A 23,010-nucleotide genomic window follows, 5' to 3' on the forward strand; every position below is an offset into this window, starting at 1 on the left:
ACAGAAGGTGTGAAGATAAAAAATTGTCAATTTTTCAAAGTACAATGATTAAAAAAATACAAGAGAGATACCTGACAAAAATTCAGATTATTCACACATTCAAATTATACTGCAGCTATTAAAAACTAGTGTAACAAATGCAGAAGCATTTATATCACCTCTTAAACATCAGGCATAAGCTCAACTGTCCCCACAATAAATTTTTAAATGACACCAAATTACACGATTGATGATGGTATGATAATGATAACACTTTGAAGTAAGTAACAGGCACTGTGTAGTGTATAATGGCAGAGTATGTGCATGCACAGGTTGTGATTCATTTCTCTTGCTCAGCTAAGCACTCTTCCTAAATTAGCTCTGGTCATATGCAGTCCTTCCACCCACCAGTTCCTCTCCTCTTCCTTTCTTCTTCCCAGTGACTCTGGATCCCTCTGCCTCTATTTAAAGCCCAGTAGATGATATTTCTATCGCTGTACACTTTTAGCTTGCCAATGGGGGGGGCTATAGAATGACACCCACCCCACCCATTCTATCTTGCCCCTTCTGCCTCACATGGATCGATATCCACCAGGCACTGCCGTTACATGAAGATAGGCTGGTCTTAACTGTCAAGACTGCACTTGACATGCTTTAAGACAAACTCAGATAAACATACATTCATGCTGTGCATACCTTAGCACCAAGTAAGTAGCACCAAGTTTTGATTCACAGTTGTGTTAAGTTTCAGTTTTTGATGCCAATCATCTCCCTGGGTTCCCCCTCGAACCTGAAAGACAGAGAAGACAAAAAAAAAAAAAAAATCATGTTTAGCTCTCATAAAAACAACATGAAACCGCACCAAACATGATGCTTATGATCAACACTGTCATCAGCCTCAAGTCTCTAAGCATATGATGTAATTTATAACTAGGCTGGCCTGTGATTTCAGTATGAACTCAGAACCTCTTTGTCTTCCTGTGTCTCTTTTCTGGCTTTCTAGACAGTGTATTGTCACTACCTTCACCCTCCTGGTTTCCTGACTTCTGAGGTAATGCCTGGTCTCAGAGCAGTGCAAAATCTAATGGTGGCTCAGAAGCAATGGGGTAAATCAGCGGGAAGGCCAACACAATGGGAGCAAGGTGGTGCTCTTGTTCACTCGCTCTCTCTTTCTCTTCTCATAGAGCTAGCTTAGCTAGGTGAGCAGACACACAAACAAGGCTGATCTCACTGTGACAGGAAGAGCTGGGCAGGCTAAGTCAACTATCACATGTGAAACGTAGAAATATAAGAAAAACACATGGCAGCATCATCAGTAAAGTACAGACGAGGACCAAGTATTTAGAAAACGATAAAATGGATTCATTTAGAAAAGGTTATATAAACAGAATTTACCAAGACACCCAGTAATGATGGGACTGCAGGCAGGGATACAGTGGTGAGGTTGTAATCACCACTTTTATAGCGGGTGTGTGTTTATGTCTGTTGTGACCAAATGGCTGTCTATTCCACTTGCTATCCTGGCTATCACACTGCTTACAGCCAGTTCACCAGCACAGTGTGAGAAACTCCCCAATCTGAAACTGGTTCATGTACACAGACTGCAGACAGTGCGACAGCTCGGTTTCTATCAGATGATATTGAAGTGATGAAATGTGCTCATGCAACCCCTGAGTTAGGATTCAGTGTATGACGGGGAAAAACAATGTGCGTGCGCATGTGTGTGAACATTACGCATTTCGTTTTTGGGGAACTCCCGATGACTCAGCAGTCTGAGAGAGGGCTTACCCCAAATGATGGCACTAAACTCCACCTACCTGGGACACCTCTTCCCGTCAGGTGACCGGGTCATGTTTCTGCACCACTGAAGATGTGACATCAGCGGGAATTTTTGGGCTTTGGTATAATTTTTGTGTCCCATTACTGCGTGCCGCATGGGTTGATTGTACATCTGCATACATTTGTATTTAAACAGACAAACAGGATGTGATGACAAACTACAGGGGGTTTCACAGCAAAGGTCGACTCAAAATTGCCAAACTGTGGGTTCTCGATAAATGATGATGAAAATTATAAAGATCAATCTGATATTCACAAAAAGAGTTCTGCTGTTGACAACTACTAACCTTTCAGCACTGTTAAACTTGAAGTGAACATACATATTTACTGCTAAACTGCTTTCTGTCCTAAGTTGAACTTCAATCTAACCACAACAAGCTTCAGCACTGCTGAGTACAGTAAGTGAAAGTAATTCAAGGAAATTTTCTCTGTAAACACAGCTGATATAATAATAAAATATTACCAGAGAAATGACATAATTCACTGTTCCATCAAAAATCCCCCTGTAACATGCCCCGATTAAGTGAAATCCCCCCCCCCACCCCCCATTACCATCAGACACGAAAGAGTGTTTCCTGTCAACACCTTCATAGTTGTAGCTACGCAAGTTAGTTATTGTCCTGGTAACACCAGCAACTTGCTGGGAGGTGGGGCCAAACAGGAAGCTTTAGCAAGCAGACAAAGCTGTGTCAACTACTGTTAACCATACCAACTAAGTGGCTGCAAAGAAAATAAAAGGAGCTTCATTGATTCCTCTGTGGCATGTAACAGAGAAACATATACACAAAAAAGCTAACATGTGCAGACTGTGACCCCACATGACACACCAAAGTTATAAGCTTGTGGATATGCACAGAAAAGCTGGCCTGACAAAAGTTAGGGGGAAAACAAATGGTTGAAATTAAAATGTTCAGATGACGTCTGACTCGGTGCAGTAGCCTTAATCTATTCACCCTCACTCTTCCCTGCCAACCACTTGTCTGCTCTGATCCCCAGCCAGACAACCGCACTAAGGCCACAAGAGGAAAATAGACTGGGGAGAAATTAGGGAAGGCAGTAGAGGCATACACTGCAATAACAAATGAAAAAAAAAATCTACTTCTTTGATCCATCTTTACACATGAAAACCCTAAAAACTATGTACATGTCTCCCCCTGGTAGCAGATTTTTTTGATTTAAGTTCTATTCCCAAAGCATTTAAGAGACAACATGATTGGATGGCCTATTGATTTGATGAGAATGTTCACCAACTGTGTCTGTAGAAAGAGAAATACACAGATGGGTTTAAGTGTTGGTGTGGCCATATGATCAACAAGAAAGAATAAGACCATTGAAATACACTGCTGCAGTCTGAGTGATAAGAAATGGCCCAATAAGAATGGAAGAAGGGGCAAATAAGAGAAACTACAGGAAAAAGTTCTGGCAGCAATGAGTTTCTGGCCAAAGATGACGGAAAGGCCATGCATAGTCCTCTCTCTCCCTCTCTTTGTCTTGGTTTGTACTCCCTTGCCCTTTCTACTCCATTTGGCCATTACATAATCAGACCCAGATAGAGATCATGTTTGGTAGGAAACACCAAGCATTTCTCTCTCTCTTACACACACAGAACAGAAAGCCCCAGCATCCGTCCGCCCCCATCATCGTTGCCAGGCTCCCTGTGTGTGTCCATGTATGCTCGTGTTTGTTTGTTTGTGAGTGTGCGAACGTCAGCACATACCGTTCCAAGACGGTGATGCAGGATAGCTTCATCTCAGCCACATCCTTACGCACGCACACAAAATCAGATTGGTGTTCCAGTCAGAACACACAGGGTAGTGAGTGCGGGTCAGCTAAGGACACAGCAAGGAAACAATGTTCCTCATACCTCCTTGATAGACCATTTTCTCCTGCTAGCGTCCATCTTAACAACCCAGTCCTCCATCTAGGGGACAGAGTGCTGACCTAACCCTTCACCTAGTTATAGCCACATCTTCTACACTCAGCAGCCGCACACCAGGCAGCCATAACAGGCCAAATAAAACTACCATCTCCCTTACTCCGTTTCTTCTGCCTTTAAGTGCACGCCCTCACATCTGCTCTACATTCAGGCCGTGACAGAGATTTGCTGAAGCATAGGGAAAGGATTATCCAAAATCTTCACATAAGCCCTCTGTTGGGTCAACACTACATCTCCTGAAACAGCAAGACGCTTCAGGTAGACAAACAGCAACCAAAGACTGCCATATTTTGGCTCTTGATGGCCAGCCTGTCAATATGCTGTGTGCCACCTTTTTGTCATCCATTGTTTGATTCTTAAGAGGTGTTTTGCTGAAAAAGCATTTATATGAAGCAGATAAAAATTTATTCCCAGACATTTGATAAAGCATTGATAAACAGTTAACCCACATTGTCATCTGTGAAAAAAGTACACAGAAAAACAGGTGGCAGGGGGCTGACAGAAAATATGAAAAAATGAGGCCCCCTCTGTGTGTTGCTGTCACCACCCTTACATCTGGGCTGTGACTGACAAAACACAACTGAGTTAGTCTAGTGCATATCCTCTTTTGTCTCTCTCACACACACACAGATCTCATGCACACGACATGTGTGACGTTAAAGAGAAGGGGAACAAGAGCTTGCAGAAGAGAGGAAGCTGTCGTCACAACCAGAGGAAGTGAGCCTCCCTGAGGGGGTGGGGGCATGAGTGTGTGAAAGACAGAAAGAGAACAGGGGTCTTGTGGAAGGCTTATAAGGCAGTGGTTTCCTGTTGAAAAAAATATTTACCCTATTTGTGTATCTATGAAAGCCCTTAGGCCTTAAAAAGTAGCCAAAACTCATAATGTAGATGTGAAACTGAAAGAATCAACTCAAATATCTGAACAGTTTCACTTACAACAGTTAAAATAGACACCAGACAGTCAGCTTGTGTGAATGTACCTCCAACTCACGAGTCACACAAGTCCCATTTGAAAAACCATTTAACTTGGCCCTGACCTGGGTGTTCAAGCTTTGTTTCACCTCTCTTTAGCTTCTGGTAAAAGTGACAAACATGTGATGGCAGAATGAGTGTCAGTGTGTGTGTGTGATGAATAATTCCTCTTCCCAGTAACTTGTGTTCCCTGCTTCATTTCACAGAAAACGTATGTTTCTGTCAAATTATCAGTCTGGATTTCTCGACAGCCCCAACAACACTTCCTGGTAGCTCACTGTCTGAAACAAGAGGTGTCTGAGACACAGAGAAAGCAAATGACTCAACACCTGGCTTGTGACTGAAGAAAGGAAAACAGCAAATAAATCCCGACAAACCGGATATTAGAGATGTAGGCGTCTCACTGAAAACTGATCATCATCACTCTTCATTTCCACACTTGAGAAACCTCAAAAGCCCCAGAAGTTTTCTGTCTGCCTTTCTAGCTGATTGCTTTCAATGACAAATCTAAAAAAAAAAAAAAAAAATAAAATAAAAAGCTTCGGAGAAAACAGAACAATACGTTGCATCTTTTCATCAGAAAAACTGCCTAAAAAAAAAAAAAAAAATCAGAACTGGAAAATCCCCCTCACTCATATGGTGCTGTTTCTCTCCAGGCGCTCCTATTCCACATTCAGGGCTAACAAACATGCACACACAGAATGACTAGCCGAGCAAATGCTCTAAACAGGATGAGAGCCTCTGCTGCCTTGGTAACAGTTGCCAGGGGGACCAGTGGCGTCCACACTAATAGTTATCAAACTAAGTTAGAGAGGGAGAGCAAGAGAACAAAGATATATGGCAGGTTTTTACTGATCAGCATGTTTACTGAAGCACAGGACAGGCTGACCTAACACACTGTCCACTTCCACTCATCCACAGCTTTTGTTAATTAGCTTGTGAATAATAATAATAATAATAATAATAATAAAAACTTTGGCATAGATGTGTGTCCTATGTGCCTCATAGATACTGACAACATGCTTGCAGATGGCCACTGCATTGTGCCGACAGTGGGTATAATTATGCACCAATCATTTCAACTTTATCAGAACAACTGTGACGCACACAGAGCGGCTTTGTTTTGACGGCAGAGTTTGTTCATTTTGTCCAGAGAACATCTGAGGTTTATTTACAGATTCCTGAAATACCAATGCTGGTGATATTTTTTTTTTTTTTTTTACTTTTTTTCTCCAGCAAAAAGTGAAATGATGCACATCAGTCTACTTGCTAGCTGAGTTGCCCTTGATTGTGGTGGAGATGTGTAAAACTTTTCACAGAAGGTGACGGGAGGTGAAAATAGGATATTGTGGAGAGTTTGTTTAAATTTGTGTATGAGTCACGCACACACACACACACAGCGTGTATGTTAATACACCTCCCTTCCACTGTGGCATCATCACCAATGGCAATAAGCCAGAGATAACAGAAAGGAACTGAACTCACAGAGAAACTTTCCTTTCACTCTTGCTACGTTCAACAGACAAACAGAAAGCAAGCACCCTTTCCTCGTAGCTCCTCTGACTCAGGTTGGTTTCAAACATATATATATATATTCTCTATCATCTTATTCATGATTCAAAAATACTGCCATGTTAAACATTTGCTTATTTGCGCAGTTTACAGTTGCTTTGGACTCACTGTCTGCTCCTGCAAACGCTCTAAGCAAGTTCACTCCTCAACTTCTGGACTAAATTACACCAATCTGTTTTTCCTCAAAGCTCTCAGGTCCAATACACAGCGTAACAGAACCTGGATCAAGCCCACAGCTGCATATATGACCAATATTTATAGTTATGGATTTCAAAGCCTTGTGGTTGGCTGGCATCACAGCAGAACCCTGCTGGTCCATAGAAACTAACGAGAAATAAATAATGAGGACCATGACTTCATCTGTACATGTTAGTCAGTAATGTAATCCAAGCTCATTTTCCATATTTCAAACCTAAAGGGCCCATTAATGTGCACAGATTGACAGTGGTGTAGAACTCCTGATTGTTTATATTGCACTTTTGTGCCACTTTATTGCCTAATATTTGTTTTTCTTCATTCTATACTTTTGTAAACTTTGCTAAAGCTTCATCAATTTATATCCTGCAACTTTCATTCATTCATTCATCTTCTACCACTTGTCCGTCTCTGGGTCTCATGGGGTGTTGGAGCCGATCCTAGCTCACATTTAGCGAGGGCAGGGTACGACCTGGACAGGTATCCAGTCCATCACAGAGCTACTCTACAATATAATTGCTGTTTTAGCTCTCACTATTTTCACCACATTGTTGAAAATCTAATTCAAAATTAAAATAAAAAAGACTAACCCTTTTCATGGAGCAGACGCAAAAGAAGTTGACCAAGTTGTTTTTTGGGCCCTGGCCACAATTTTCAAAAGACTGGGATCCACACCAGCCAGTCTCACACTGCACAGTCGAATTCCACACCAAGCTGATTCAGCCGGTGACTGTCTTGGCCCCGACAAAATCTAAAACCCTCACTCTGTCTGAACAAGGTTGGTGTGCTGAAATGTTGGCATGTACCATAAGAGACTAAATAAACTAAAGCCTACCTTTGCATTACTCAAGACAGGCAGCAAATTCATTTGGTACTGTTTCCAAGAATAAATACTATTGTACTGAAAGACAGTGAAATAAATAGAGGGAATTGGATTCGTTATAGGAGATCTCTCAACTGCTTTCCAGCCTTTGTGCCAGCTTGTTTTAACGGTTGGAGAGTTGGTGAAACTGTGAGCAGGACAGATTTTGTCCTGTATCTCCCATATCTCCGCTCTCTCTCTTGAGTTGTGCTGCTATCTGAAGAAGGAATGACACTCTTTACTTGTAAGGCTATGAGAGTGTGGTGTCACAAACAATTATTTTGTCATGATATCCAATCGCTTACCCCACCAGCTTCCCTTTGAAAGTTGATTGTATTTGCTTTCTATTGCAGGTCTCAAAAATTGTCAATAAGACAGGATCACCCTCCCATATAAAAAACAAACAAACAAAACCATAGTGGACAACACCCACAAAGGACTAGCTTCATCATCCTTGACTCTTGCAGCAGCTTTAAATGAGTAAGCACCAGCCTACTGACCCATTTCCTGTCCCAGCCACTCATATAAAGTAAAAACCTTCATTAGATCAAAGTAATCCTTCCTTTGAGTAGGACACCCTGTAAGCCACATATGGTAAAAGCAGGTTGGGAGGTGGGATGAGGAAACTGTCCTGACCCACTCACACCACTCCTCTTCTGCTTACTCAAGTTGTCTGACTCACTCACTATTGTTGAGTTAGCGGCTTTGTTTCCACCGTCCTCTCCCTCCTCCAGGGGTGTGCTTGCGTACGTGTTTGTATCACTTTAATATCCCTCCATGTTCGTCATCGCTCGTAGTAAAATGGGCGGTGATTGTTCATTCATACACGTATGTAGACACACGCTCCTGTTGAGATCACGGGACAAACGGGGGCGGGGGAGAGCTGAGGCAGCACCGGGCGGGCCAAGTGTGTGTGGAGCGATTTCAAGCTTTAACTTTTTACAACTTCCGACATCAAACGGGGAGAAACAACGCGTCCCTAGTTTCCATGCCAATCGATCTGATTGATCGGAAGTGACCCTTCAAAGGCGCACATTTTGTTTTTCTTCGCCGACCCATGCCAACACACACTCCTCTTCCTGATCCAGACTTGTTTATTGCGGGCAATAAAGTGACAAATACCGCCCCCCCTCCTTTTTTTTTTTTTTTAAACAGCCAGCCACAAGTCCTCACCAACTGAGTGTCGAATGATCAGTGAGGCACGATGGGTATCTTTTTAAGTCTGGAGGCACCAACATCATCACTATAAACTGATCTAGCCCCGCCCCTAAGGTGTTCGTCTGCCCCCGTTTAACCTTGATTGTTTTGGTGTGCTTTGCTGGTGGCTGCGCGTAAATTCAGTTCAAAGTCACTATAGCGCACGAAGACGCCGAGACCAAGTCCAAAGATATGAGGGTCAGCTGAGGTGTGAAAACCTCCGAGACGCCATAACCAAACCCAACTCACTCCTCTGGGCTTTTATTGTCACAGAGAGCAGGACCACATTAACGCACCAGAGCAATGTGTGTTTCTCAAAAGAGTCACTTCAGCTGGCCCAGAGTCCCCGCTGAGGGTGATAGCTGGGCAACACATGACCGAATAAAACCAAGTGGTCAGACTTTTAGCGCACTGGCTATCCCTGAAAACCCCGAACTAAAGGACAGCCCCAAAATACCGCCCCTCCCCCTCAAGGGAGAGGTGATGCAAATCACTTCCTTTCAATCCGGCTCTTTGTATGTGTAAGGATTGACTGGGTGATGGGGGTGGCAGCTATCCATTCACTTTATGCGGCTGCCGACCTCAGTGATCCTGCCCACCCCCACTCCTACTCCAGTATAGTCACCCACTCCCACACACACACACACACACAATGGCGTGAGATCTCATTACACAAGCAATTTTCTCTCCCTGTCCTCCAACTCTCTCTCCCTTTCCAAACCATGGGATGATCATGAGTTGAGTTTTCAGGGCAACAATGATCAAAATAGGACCCCGGGTGTCCCAAAGCACTACGAGGATTGGGTCATTTCCAGTGTTTGATGAATAGTGTTATCAGGACGACTATTTTTGAACTCTCGCCAGTGTCATTATCAGCCAGTTATACGGCCTGAATACTAAACTGAAACGCACACACAGCACCGCACTCAGATAGTTTTCCTGGAACAAGCCCTTAGAAATTGAGGGATTATATGTATCGGGCCATTTGCTACAAAAAAATCCGCGACCCACCATTCAACACTACAGCCAATTTACGGGGAAAAGTGTCATCCACGTGCGCTGTATGATAAACAGATCCGGTAAAGATCATGTGGGACGAATATGAGGTGAACCAGGCGAGACACGCACGCGAGCGTGGGCTTTAAGAATCACCTGTGGTTGAGGAAAAACAGCGAAATTCCCCCACCTAATCGATTGCAGGCGATCAAGTACTCCGTTTTAATCAATACTATAACTCACTTATTGCTGCCCCGAATGACCCCAGAGCCCCTCTTATAACCAAGACTCACACACAATACACACATTTCTAATTTTGTTATTACGACTCACTTTTCCGAGACGACCAGCTTCCCCGATTACAACCAAAACAAAGTCAACTGGACTTTTAAATGCTCCCAGCTCACATACCGGCCACAGCACTCACCGTTCATTCAAATCCTTCAAATGGACGGCCCAGGAATGAAATATTTTCCAGAATCATGAAATGGGATCCCCGGCAGCTTTTACAGTCTTTGTATCCGCAAGTTTGGAGCACCGGGACTGCAGAGAAATTCCCGAGCAGCCGGCTGTGCCGAGAGCAGATACAGCCTATAATCCCTCTTAGTCTCCGCCGCTTCCTCTCGAAACAACCATGAAATTTGAGCCGTCTGACGGCAGCCCAGTCCGCTATAGGCGCGCTCTTCTGTGTTTTTGGTAATCCGTGTGCCGAGCAGAGACGGTCCCGTCCGCTCCGGTTCGGCAGAGTGTCAGCGTCGAGCTGCTCTTCTTGTCTGTCCTCACAGCAGGCAGGGATCGAGTTGCGCTCAGCTCTGTTTTAAAGGGACAGAGCCACGCACACTCAAACACACGCGCGCACACACGCTCGCGTGACGTCATCGCACGGTCCCGGAATTCCCTGACAGCGCAAACTGGCACCGAGTCCAAGTCCCACTCCTCCTGATAGGCTTCTTTTTCTGCGCTGGACCTTTTCATTGTTATTTCACCCAACACTTATTTTAGACTGACTCGTGACCGACTGGTGCACTGGCGAACAGCTCGGAGCGTGTTTCCGTCTCGATCTATTTTAGGATGAGGAAGAGTAGTAGCGCTGACGCCATATTACACTGTGATATCTAAAGATTTGATTAAGTTTAACATAAATTTTAATAGATACGGACTTTAAAGGCAAATTGTTCTAAAATAAGCTAATTTAGATATACATTTTAAGAAATACATTTATTATTGTAGATTGTAGTTTCATTCTGGAGCATACAAATTGACAATATTGCTGACTGGACACTTTTATGAGAGCTATTAGGGACGTGCATAGAACTTTTGATGGGTGGTTGCTCTGACCTGGAAAAAGGGGCACCCGTCCCCTCCCTGATTTAATAAATATTGCTTAGTATCCTATCAAGGTACTGTCACATAGTCACTCATCATGTTTTTCCATATTCTCAAATGTAAAGCATTAGAGGAGGAATGTTCCTTTGGGAGCAACCTCAATAAAAAATCTTGACTCTAAGCACCCCTGTCATGTCAATGCTCATTTCCATGGAGGAGATCAGACCGCTTTCGTTGACCACATTGATTTCAGAGCCTTGTTTTGATCAGCTTCATCTTCTGACGTGTGCATTCTGCTTTGGTTGAGATAGGGAGAGTGGCATAGGTTTTGATGAGCTTGAATAGTATTAGTAATAGTAATATATGATGTGAGCATCGCACTCTTTAAAAACTTCAAGCATAGACTTGACAGTCCTCTTTGGACACTTGTGTGATACATGGAAAACTCTCAGCTCTGTCTCAAGATTGGTCTCCTCCTCCTGAAGACCATAAAACTTGCATAGCAAATGTGCTTCAGCAAAACCCTGGCCAATATCTCTCCACTGCTCTTTGTCAGGGAGGCTGGGTAGGGCGTGTGCCCTTCCCCATAAAACCTCCTCTTAAGCTCCTGTCTCAGTCTGTCCAGAAAGGTATTGTAAACCCTTCCCCTGTAATAGAATGGCAATTTCTGTCATCATCACAATGTCCTACTTGCTGCTGGTTTGCAGCCAGGCCTGCAGGTGTGTGTTCCCCTTTGTTGCCTCCCTCAGCTGCCTGTTTCAGCTTTCTCTTATTCCGTGGGCACGCCATCTAACACACTAACACCCAAAAGAGCACATTTTAAGTTTGAATAGGCTAAAACTAATTTGTATGGACCTACTGCACACCAAAACAAAACTATGATTACTTCCATCGTCAACACTTTTATTATCACTCTAGTTAATAACATTGGCAGGCGTGTACCTGTTTTCTTTACAAAACATTTAACATGACAAACTCAGTTTTATAGAATAATAAACTGTCCTTCTCTCACAAATTGATGCAACGTAAGAAGAGCACGTCAGTGAGACAGCTAGACGCTCCCTCTCGTGCCGGCTCTCGTGCAGGTCGCGTGTGCGGCTGCTGCGGCTTGCTCCAGGTAGAACGTGCACAGACCTGGGCCCGGGCACGTCACTTTAACAGCCACGGAATGATCCCCACTGCCAACTCACTACCTTAAGAGGTTTTTTCTTTTTTTCTTTTTATCTAGGCTGCAGAAAGTTGTGCAGACGCGGTTACAGTGCTGTAAAGCATTATTATTATTATTTTTATTGTTGTTGCTATTATTATTTCATCGGAGGGTCAGCCAGAGTCAAAAGGGGCACTTGGGAAGTTGCTTGGGCAACCATATCCATGCCCTGTGCACGTCCCTTGTAACTATTATTACCGCATACAACTGTTGGGCTGTGAAACACACAAACAAACCAACAAAATAACAGAATATGACTCAGAGCCTCGATGTGATCATATGGCCCAATGAGGCGCAGGGATTCTTCACAACATGTCCAGCCAATGGTTGTTCTCAGAAATAATAAAAATAACTGTTAGTGGGTTATAAATAACTGATTTGGGAACAATTAGTGAAATATTTTGCCAACGATTAATAATAATTAAAAAAAAAAAAATTCTTTAGACACCCATCTCTACCAAAGCTTAGATATTCCCCTGTTTTGTTTTGAAAATAAAATAATAGTAAGACCCTACAGCATCTATTTTCCCTAATGTATTATTCATCTTTGTAATACAGTCCATATTGGTTTGCATATAAATAAGCCTGGCGTTATGAGGTTAATAATTGTAGTGGGTTACATTAACATGATAGTGAAGACAGAAGTAAAATACTGATATGCTCAATGGTGAAAAGCTGCCACCTAAGATCCTGTGTGAGGTAAACAAGGCTTTGAAAAACACAAATGGGTCTCTCTAAGTCCGGAAACATTTGTTCCAGCGTTTCTTCGCCAATGCAACCATCCTGTTCTCTGTAGTAAAGCCAAGGAGCCACATTGGTACAACCAACAGTATGTGTGTTTCTCTCTCTCTCTCACACATCCACGCATGTGTAAGGGTTATATTTAGAAAGAACTCCCTCAGCAGGACAACAGAAGGCAAAATTAGATGGCACAGGGAAGACAGCAGTGTGTCATGGATGATGCTGAGACAATGACATAAGGAAGCACACTTTTTTAAGAAATGCTGTGACTTTAAATAATAATAAAGACTATAAAAGCAGAATATTATAAAACTTTGCTGCCTCAGTGCATATCAGGGATATCAGCCGCTCACTGTCTGTTCTCTTCTCTCACATCACAACACTTGCAGAATATTTTGAGATAGCTGACGATATTTTTACTTCTGTTGGTATGCACTAACAAGAGGGGGTGCACTACATTCAAACCCCTGCTGAAGTAAGTGCATGGTATGTGTGGTATGTACCACCAGGGTGGATCTAGAATCTATTGTGAATTGACAATGAATGTTCAATATTGGGTTTCGTGTTGAGAAAGAGGATGGATGCTGCACAGTGGGGATCTTTGACACAAAGAGGCAGTGTGTTTGTATGTGGATGATTTTTTTTTTACTGTTTTTTAAAGGCTGTGAGGAGAAATCAACTACATGCAGTAGATGCAGTGCTGCACATTCACCTTAACTAAAATGAATGTGTATATGGAAGCATTTCCTGCTCGCAGTTTGTCTGCAAAACTGAACAAGTTAATGCCAAAAATCGAAATTTAAGAATAACTGTGGACAAAAAGCTTAGAGCTGCTAAGAATGCCACAGCATAATGCTATCCTCTCTAAACGGATGGAAGCTGTCTAAAATGGCGTCCATAATTACATTTCAGATGATGTAATTGCATACTGAGAAATCATGCACCTTTCATGTTGTAATTATCCGTATATATATTATTATGATCCATCTAATAAGCTGTATATAGACTTTTTGTAACTTTATCTGGAAGCCATTATATCCAGCTACAGTCTTGCTTGCTCCAGACATGCTACAGTCTTCAATTATGTACTGGTGAGTAAACTGGAGCATTGTGTGTGTGTGTGTGTAGCCTATGTATTATTTGCTTCTTCTACTCTGGTCTCACCTGCACCAGGACCAACTGGCATAGTATTTATGCAAATGTTATGTTGCTCCTGCTGCTTGTTTGTTGCTGCTGTGCATGAAGTTATTTCAACTACTTTACCCACATTATCTATAGTAATATTGCATTTTCATACAGCTGCCAGTGTGAGATTATTACACAATATTCCCCACTATGGGTGTCGAGAGTGGGTCTATAATCTCAAGTATGGGACTTTGCTCACTTCATGTGTGTCAATGTGTGTGTAATTGTGTAATAAAGAGTGTGGTGGGGAACCATTAGCCCTGCAAAGAGAACAGGAAGAGGATTGGTGATTGATGTGGGTATGGCTAGGACTCTAGTATACCACGCACTCTAGTATATCCCCCACCCCACTCACACACAGACAGCTTCCCCCAGCTGTCTCTCATAGATGTATTGTACTGTATATAATAAAAATCTGAGCATAATAAATGTATGCCTACACACAATTCCCCTCCTTCCACTCCCACAAAAAGCGAAGGCGAAGCATTACAGTCTGTCCCGGGGGTCCCAAAATATGTCTGTGTGTGTGCATTAGGAAGGGACAATAAGAAGAAAAAAAAGATTTGTGATGCTCTATGTGTTTAAGTTCTTACAGCTCTTATGCATGGCTAGCAATCCTGTATTCATATGTGTGGAAGGAAACCAGGCGTGTGTAGTGGAGACTTTGTGTCTGTAATTAAAGAGATCGGGGTTGGGAAACAAGACTGGCTCAATTCTCACACTCCAAATATATATATTTATACTTACATATATAAACCTACAAACGCATAATATATGTATTACAGCTCTCCCATGTCTGCAAGCCCCAAAAATTCCTTTTATGACATACACACGTTTAACAAATAAACTGCTTGCAATATTGTGAAGATCCAGGTGGGCAACAGCTGAGGAAAGAACATGTGAGCGTGAGTTATGTGTGTGTTGTACAGTTGTAGGAGACTGTGTTCCTTGTACAGATTGTACTTCTCAGCCTTCAATGTGTAGGACTGTGTGGGGCTGAGAATGCGTGTGTATATGTGGCATAACATGAGTCAGGTTTTGGGTACACTAGGAGTCTGACAGACATGATAATATTCACCTCCACTCACATACTCAAACATACTCAGAGAGAGCCACACAGGCAGCCCTGCAGACAGACTGGCTTAGCACACCCACATGTAGCAGCCATGTGCTTGGTGGAATGGTTATTCAGATCTGATAATTAGGGCCCTTGTTCATGAGAGGAATGCCGACGGAGAAGCTAGCTTTCCCTCTAGTTCCTCCAACTACCAGCCAAGACCAGTTTTAACTCTATGATAAAAAAGTATTTGAGTCCTGCCTAGTATCCTCAGTATCCACAAGTTACACATAGTGAAAAGTAAACCCAGCTTACAGGAGTTTACAAAGCTTTGATGGTTCTTGGAAGAATACATCACATTTTCTGGAGCTTGTTGAAATGGCTGGTTTTCCCCTGAAAATGGACACTAAAATCATCCATGTGAAAATGTAGCAGCTTTGAAGTTAAATGGTGAAGCTGGTGGAGCCAGAATGATACAGCTCAAATCTGACAATTTTGTGGGGAAGACTGGTCTTCCACTAGTCCATCCATCACTGTAGCCACTATTTGTTTGTTGTTGTAAGGGCGGGGGTTGAAAACCTACCAACTTTCAGAGAAAAAGCAAAAAGGATTTCAAATGTGTAATTTTTTGGGCACTGGCCACTATGAATGTTGTCCATTATCCACAGAACTTAATTTATCAAAAAATTTGCTCATTTTCTAGATCAAGTATCTAAAAAGGGTGAATTATGTTAATTCCAAATTCCCCAAGGTGACCCAGACTGTTTGATCTGTCCCACCACATGAAAATAATTGAATGTTGTTACGATTGTTGATGTTCACTTTTTGAGTTGGAGTCTCAACAATAGCACACATTCTTAACATGCTAGTCAAAACTAAGGTGACACAAAGAATTTTCTGACATCTAATACACAGGCAAGTATTTCATGAACACTTGTAGGACACAGAGAGAGCAATGAAAAACATTTACTTTTTTATGTGGCATTGAAGAGCAGTCCAAGTTTCATACCTGACTCAGAGGCCTTTAAAGTAAACAAGTCTTTGAAGACTTGCACATAACACACACAATACTGAAGAGTAGATTGTGTGTGTGAAAGATATTGTAAAAAGGAGCCGACTCACACCCATAATTTCACTACCCACTACAGTTTTACCTAATGTATGTTTTGTCCTGTGTGTGCATAAAGTACTCTCACTGCCTCACTCTCTTTCTCACTCTTAGTCTTAGTCTTAGTTCCATACTACACAACATTGCCTGAGTGCGAGCAGTTGTATGTATTGTACATTAACCTCCCTAACCCTGTACTTAGGTATGACATGTTATGAAGAATTAACAATTAAATGCAGTGGTGGACTAACCATAAGAATTACTGAGATCATTATCAAGAAGCACGCAACGATACAAGTAAACTTACAATACTCTGTAAAGTGTAAGACAAAAGACAGCCTTACCTAGTGTTCATGGGTAAGGTAGCGTGTCTTTTTCAGCAGACGACCATGACACCTCCCACCTCCTGAAACCACAATACGGAGGAACATATGTCAGTCTAGAGGTCAAACAGTGTAAATGGCAGCAGCAGAAAAAGAGGAATCTGTAACACTTAATAAACAGTCATAAAAACAAAATCATTGAGTAGGCACTGATGCCAGCATGAAGTCTATCATTCAGTCACTTCATTAGTAAATCTGCAGTCTGAAACAATCCTGCAGCTCTGTGTGCTTGGGATGTTCAAGGGCAGTTTCTATTTTCATCTTTTGTCAGAATTAGGTCAAACATATCTGTGACATTCCAACATGAGTTGAAGCAGTGGTCAGCAATTCATTTGTGCTTTAGTCAAGGATTAAAAGAAGATAAGATGGATCAAATTTCTTATTCCTTTAGCTTGTTTCATCATGCCTGACGTTTGCTGACTCTTCTGTGGTCATGCTGTTGTTGATATGTCATTTGGTGCTGCTTATGAAACCACAGTGTGTGTGTGAGTGTGTGTCAGCCAAAATGCACAGCAGGGCCTGGACCAGCAGTGTGGCCATCTGTGTGTGTGTGTGTGTGTGTATTTTCCTTATATGCCGCCTGTTCAGTGACTCACAATGTCAATGCCGGGCCACATGACTGAGAACAGGTGGTACTCTGGTGTACCACCCCGCCCCCAACACAGACATCATTAAAAAAAACACATACACACCGTTCCATGTACACTCTTGAGAACACACAGCACCTGTAACATGCTAATTTGCTAAACTAGGTACAGTTACACATGGATGCATCACACACACAGACCGCAGAAAAAAATAATGACAAAGAGGAACAAATAAAGAAGCAAACACACTTACTTTCTCTAATATACATTTACTCAATGTGCCCTTTTAAAAAACGGTTGTGGTTGACTCTAATCAAAACCTAAATGTCATTACCTCTCTTGTCCTCCTCCTACGTCATATACAGTAAAACACATTAGCCTGTCTTCTTACCCCTCCTCCTCTCTTGATCTCTGCCATCTATGTGACCTTTGACCTACACATGTCCAGGCACTTTTTGTGTAATTTTCAATTCCAAAACCTGCTGCTCCTCTCCTGTCTTACTTTCTTTTACTCTGATCTTCTACCAAGGGGCTGCAGTAGCCCAAACCCACATATGGCAGAATCTCTACTAAGCATGCAAAAACATAGCAAATGAAGTATTTTTGTTGCCATAGGAGGCACATTGTGTGTGTGTGTGTGTGTGTGTGTGTATGTGTGTGTGTGTGTGAGAGAGAGAGAGAGTGTGATGTAAATTTGAGGCAGACAGCTTGTTCAGCCTTCACGAATCTTGCAGCCTGGTTAAAGCTGTTGACCTTTGAACTTAATGTCAGAGGTTACACCTCTTCAAGGGTCACACCTGTCCAGACAGTGAAGGCGTAAACCTGCTGTGGTGCTGTGGAATATGTGGGTCCATTCTGAGTGGGGCAATGATCTCTGTTGGAGGCTGAAATGTTGCAATGGCAGGATTAATTCTTTAATGACACATTGACTGACTGTCACAAGATTTGACAAAATCGTTTGACCTGGATCGATATCAGAAATGTGGCTTGAGGAAGAAGGGGGAGGGTTGTGAAGGAGAGAAAGACAGTTAAAAAGGGAGACAGCTCTTGTGAAGGCGCAGAGAAGTATACTATAGTATGCATCACAAGGCAGAAGAGAATATAGCTGTTATGGAAAAAGGTAATGAAAATCTCTTAAATCAATTTGTATTGAAATAGCAAGTGACACATGAGAAGAGCATGTAAGAGAGAAATATTCGTAGGTGGTGCAGGAGATAGAAGGATATAGAAGAAGTGTTTATCCTTTGTTTGTAAAGGTTAACCAGTGGGAGCATCTTCCTTTGACATTAACCAGCACAGAGAGAGGTATTTGGGTGGAATGGCAGAAGCACTGCCCAGAGGTAAGGAACAGAGGAGATGAAGAGGCAGAGAAGGGTGGGCAGAGGAAGATGGAAAGGGGCCTTGGGGAAAATATAGGTTGGCTAAAAGTACAGTAAGATGAAGAGATACAGCCTAGGAAGTCTCACCTGACGTGGAAGGTGCCAAAAAACCACATAGGGGTTTATTTTACAAAGTTAAAGGATGTTGCAACTCTGGACAGTTATGGGAACACTCTCTCCACAAACGTGCAAATAGGAAATTATTGAGTAATGCAGAAAGATTTTATGTTAAGATGCTTTTTTTTGGCAAGTCAGGAGACAATGAAAGAGAGAGCCAAGTCCTGGTAGCCTATTCAGCCTGGGATGCTCCCAAACATCTTACATCCTACAGTAAACAAACATTACACAGATCATGGAAAAGAATAAGAAAGGGCATATCTAGGTAACTGGGCCAACACACCACCCTATCAAGGAAAAGCTACAAAAGTGCCAAAACGCCTGGAACACACACACACAAACTGTTCAGTTGTTGTAACAAAGGCACATAAGGGGTGCGGACCATCTTGCTGCATGCTGTACATATATACCTACTGAAATCAGCCTAACACAGTCACCTTATGGCAAACAAACACACTTCCTCAACCTGTGTGAGCATGCATAGCGTGAGTAAAGTGGCCATGCTCATGCTGCTCCAGCCCTTAGTCACTGGTGATTCAGTAGATTTCTTCATGTTAGGGCAATTGCCTTCATACCTACTCACACACATATACACAAACGAGTGTGCTACTTCAGGGGTGGTGGTGAATGACAGGGTTTTCTTCTTCATTGTCTTTCGGTGTAGATTCACTGTCTGCCTGTGTGTCTCTGTACTGTGGCCTATAGTCTGGTGTGGATGCTGTAGCATGTTTAAAGACAGTCGCGCTAACAAGTCCTTAAATTAAGATTGAACAGAAGGTTTTACACTGCCTGTTCAAGGTGGGAATTTAAGCACACCTATTCCCCCTCATTGTTCTGGATGAACACAAAATATGGGGTAATTGTTGTTTATCCCTTCAACTGGCAGCAGCAGGGGCAGCACAGCAGCATAGTGGTTAGCGCTCTTGCCCCACAACAAGAGGTGTGGGTTTGGTTCCTGGGCCTGGAGCTTTTCTGTGTGGAGCGTGCATGTTCTCCCTGTGCTTGTGTGGGTTTCCCACAGGTACCGTCCAAAGACATCAGGTTTGGGTTAACTGGTGACTCTAAATTGCCTGTAGCTCCAGACTGTGAGTGTGACTGGTTGTTTGTCTCTGTCTGTCTTTATGTGTTGGCTCTGTGATGGACTGTCGACTTGTACAGGATGACCCCCCCCCCTCGCCCAGTGTGAGCTGGGATTGGCTCCAGCACCCCTGAGACCCAGAAACAGATAAACAGTAGAAGATGAATGAATGGCGGCAGCAGTAGTCCAGGTCAGAAACGACATCTGTGTAAAGGTGAGAGCAATGTAGCAGAATCCTCAATATTAGGGACTGAATTCTCCGAGGGCCAAGGGCAAGGACAGTGTGCTTTGAGAATTATCTTAAACCTTCCTGAAATTAGGATGTCTGGTTACTCGATTTGCTGGCCCACTGGAGCCAATTTTACAGATTCCATGGATTATAATGGATCATTTTGACTTGAACTTTTCAGGCTAAGGTTCATCGTGTTGCCAGTTTATATTCACTGTCTTCTTACATCTCCTTCAAACTAAAACTGATTCATTGAGACTCATATATTTTTGGATATTCTTTGAGATTTGTTTGCATTTTAAAGGCTACATGCTAATATATTAAATGTCACAACATACTGATTTGAATTGGGTGGAGGGTGTTTTATTTTTGTGTGTATGCATGAGACTTGTTTGCCTGTAAATATGCATGAGTTTATGAGGTTAGAGCTGGCAGAGCTACAGACAGTGAGGAGTGTCAGGCTGACTGTGGTTGGGGCTGTTTGGCCTGGTGAACCTCTGCCACATGGCTTCAGCAAAAGGTCATGGTCAGAACCAAGCCTGCCTCACAAACCATCGCACCCACTTATACCTCCTCCATACACACAAACGGATGGCTAAATGACGTGAGAGACAAGAAAGACTGACTTCCTGTCTCTTAGGGGACAAGCAGTAAAGTAACACCTACTCAAGTAAGAGAAAGGTGACAACCCCGGTCTGAACCCCAGGGTGCTTCACTGAGTGAAACTTGGGTTGCTTTCCACCATCTGCCTACCGTCTAATTTGTGTGTAACTGTCCATAACTGTGCGGCACCTGGAATGTATATGTGAAACTTCATGTTAAGGAAACAGTAAGCTGACTATGGGGACAATCTACTTAAATGCACTTTTAATGTGTGATTTATCTGGGAATCAATGCCTGTCAAGAGTTCAGAAACCAGATGACTCACTGTGGGCGTCAGTCCTAGAAGAGTGACATTCAGTGGAGACCTTCTGCTATCACATGCATATGGTGTGGAGATTTTAATTATTGTCTCAGATGACACTGCCTTTCTGATTCTTCTTCAGGACCAGGACCCCGATCATGGCCAGGCTTTACCTGCTTTCATTCAATTCATTTTCAGGACACGTTTTTCACAAGTCAGGATACACCAAGGGCAATCACCATCCACAAGGAAGAGGTCAAAATTGTTGACTCCTACAAATATCTTGTTTGATTCACAACTCAGTTTTAAAGAGAACATAGCTAATTTGCAAACAAGGTCAGCTAAGAAACTACCTAATGTCCAAGCTAAGTCTGTGAAACTATTTTGTGCATTCAGCAGAGGGATTTATTTATTGAGTTCTTATTTTTGATTGCCAATATGTTTTTCTTACTGTTTCCTCAACTGACCTGATTATTGATTTCTTGTTTGACTGTTGGCCTGAATGTACATGGAAAGCTGCAAACAAATGACCCATTTGGGATAAATAAAGTTGTCTGAAATCTGAAGACAGACCAACCAACCAGAGGCACACCTCACACCCTAAAACTGTCTGAAAATTAGCCAAAAGTGAGCGCAAACAAATAAGATGGGGAGGGAGAGAAGACAAGAATGAACAGTTGGTAATAAATTGTGTCTAGACAGACGCTAATGAAAGCAGCCCGGCTGTGGCTGCTTCCAAAAATCAAGACGTGTGAACAGAATTAATGTGTGTGTGCGCCTGTGAGTTATTCAAGTAAGCATGTTTAAATGTAAGTGCTTGATGAATATAACCCTTTTTAAACACTTGCCATGTGCCGTTTTTACCCCCATTGTCCTTTTTCTTTTTCTTGCATATGTGCATGCACAGACAAACACACGCACAAGTTCACACACAAACTGCACTAGAGCAGCCGAGCTGAGCACGCCCTCACAGCAGTACACAGCATTCAGTGCCACAGTGGTTGATGCCGGCTCTGTCGTGTGACATCACTGCTCAAAAATAACACATGGCCTTGTCGTCAAACTGTGACTGGTCAACTCCTGTCAAGGTCAATCCCTGAAAACAGCATTTACCTCAACTCAACCCTCTAACCTTATTTATCCCCTTTCAGCAAAGGGATAAAGGGATACTTGTTACAGATGACAGATAGACAAACCTTAAAGAGAACTTTTATTTATCATTACATCACAATTTCTATAAAATTTGTACATGGACACAAATTGTACATCTGGTTGTATGGCTTATAAAATGGCATCTTAAACAGACTATAAACTGACTGTACAGACAGAGAAACAGTCAGCTGGTTGCATTCAATCATCAAACTGACCTTAGGAGACAGCAGCTGATCACTCAAGCTTATAACATGCAGGTCACACTGTTGTCAGCAAAACAGCTCGAGTCTCTGAGCACTTAAGACATTGTATGCTGACACACTCCTAGTAGCACAAAAACAACAACACTAAAATGAGCAAGAGCACACAGCTGGCATGCCTAAACTCGCTTTATACACAAACACACAAATGCACAGTCTAAGAAATGCATCCCGAGGCATCCCAAGAAAATAAACACTTCAGAAAAAGAACACCACAAAGTGATCTTTTTGTTAAAGGTGAGAAATGGCAGGACCCGTACAACAAAACGGTAATAGCAGTATGTCTTCACTTCTAAAAGAGCTCTGTGTGTGCCAGTGTGTATTCCGGTCTTTAGGACACGGTTGCACTCTTGGAGCCACTAGACCCAAGTGCATGTGTGACTGTGTGTGTGAGAGAGCTTGAGCTAGAGAGTGGTCAGGCAAGCCCTGCCAAGCCCACATACCTGTACAGAGGTGCTAAACTGCACTATCCAGTTGCACAATGTTATTTAAGTTAACCATCACATACCAAAAAGATTATTATCTCACTGCTATGTGTGTATTTGCCCCAAACCACGATGATTTCATACCTACCAAAGGGGAAAAGGCTGAAAATGAAAAATTCGAATATTCAACTACACTGATTTTTAAAGGTATTACGCTTTAAATTACTAGACTTATGTTGTATAATGAGTTGTCTAATTACTGTACAAAAATTGCTTCCAGTACTCTATCCTCGAGAAAGTTTTATTTATTTAAGTTTTTTCTTT

At 42.5% G+C, this 23,010-nt stretch overlaps 1 protein-coding gene across 1 annotated transcript in view; it reads right to left on the bottom strand.

Annotated features, from left to right (window-relative positions):
• The window catches only part of LOC115059299 (lysine-specific demethylase 6B-like), a gene marked incomplete at its 3' end in the record, with an annotated part of 80,038 nt that overhangs the window by 5,195 nt on the left and 51,833 nt on the right, over positions 1–23,010 (bottom strand). Inside the window, exons 4-5 of the mRNA XM_029526956.1 lie at positions 16,517–16,578; positions 676–769 (exon numbers count right to left, since the gene is read on the bottom strand). The remainder of the gene's footprint in view (positions 1–675; positions 770–16,516; positions 16,579–23,010) is intronic.

Source organism: Echeneis naucrates, chromosome 18 (assembly GCF_900963305.1).
Source record: "Echeneis naucrates chromosome 18, fEcheNa1.1, whole genome shotgun sequence".
Taxonomy (NCBI): domain Eukaryota; kingdom Metazoa; phylum Chordata; class Actinopteri; order Carangiformes; family Echeneidae; genus Echeneis; species Echeneis naucrates.